General features: G+C 47.7%; 1 non-coding gene across 1 annotated transcript, besides 1 other annotated feature; it reads left to right on the top strand.

Annotated features, from left to right (window-relative positions):
- Nucleotides 1-49: 49 nt before the first annotated feature.
- Nucleotides 50-161, top strand: Tc00.1047053499197.10. The gene has a single exon (XR_008255144.1). It is a non-coding gene; the product is annotated as a spliced leader RNA (transcript).
- Nucleotides 162-183: a microsatellite.
- Nucleotides 184-505: the final 322 nt, after the last annotated feature.

Here is a 505-nt window from a genome sequence, read left to right as displayed (position 1 = left end):
AAGGACCCCTCATCAAAATTGAAAACCGTTGTGGAACACAACTCCTTTCAACTAAAGCTATTATTGATACAGTTTTTGTACTATATTGGTACGCGAAGCTTCCAACCCGCCTTTGGCGGTTATGTTTGGTCAATTTTTTTTGACCGGGGTTTACGGACCCCTTTTTTTTTTTTTTTTTTTTTTGTGGGTCTGTCCGCCATATCCATATACCCCTATATATATATACCCATATATATATAGCCCCGTACCCCCTCGTGCGGCTGCCCCCCCCCCCCCACGTTGCGTGTCCGCCACCTCCTTCGGGCCCCCTCATTTTCGCTTCATGGCTGCTATTGCCTGCATCTTTGTTTTGTTTTGTGTTTTCTCCGTCTCGTTCCTTTTATTCGCCTTTTTTCCGCGTATGCCGCGCTTCTTCCTGTGTTTTCCGGTGTTTTTGCTTTGCTCGCACACTCGGCTGCATTTGCTGTTCCACACTCGCCATGTGCGTCTTTTCCGCCCCCTGACG

The sequence above is a fragment of the Trypanosoma cruzi genome (assembly GCF_000209065.1).
Source record: "Trypanosoma cruzi strain CL Brener chromosome Unknown tcruzi_1047053499197, whole genome shotgun sequence".
Taxonomy (NCBI): domain Eukaryota; phylum Euglenozoa; class Kinetoplastea; order Trypanosomatida; family Trypanosomatidae; genus Trypanosoma; species Trypanosoma cruzi.
Note: the sequence above shows the minus strand (reverse complement) of the source record. Positions and strands in the feature narration are given on the sequence as shown.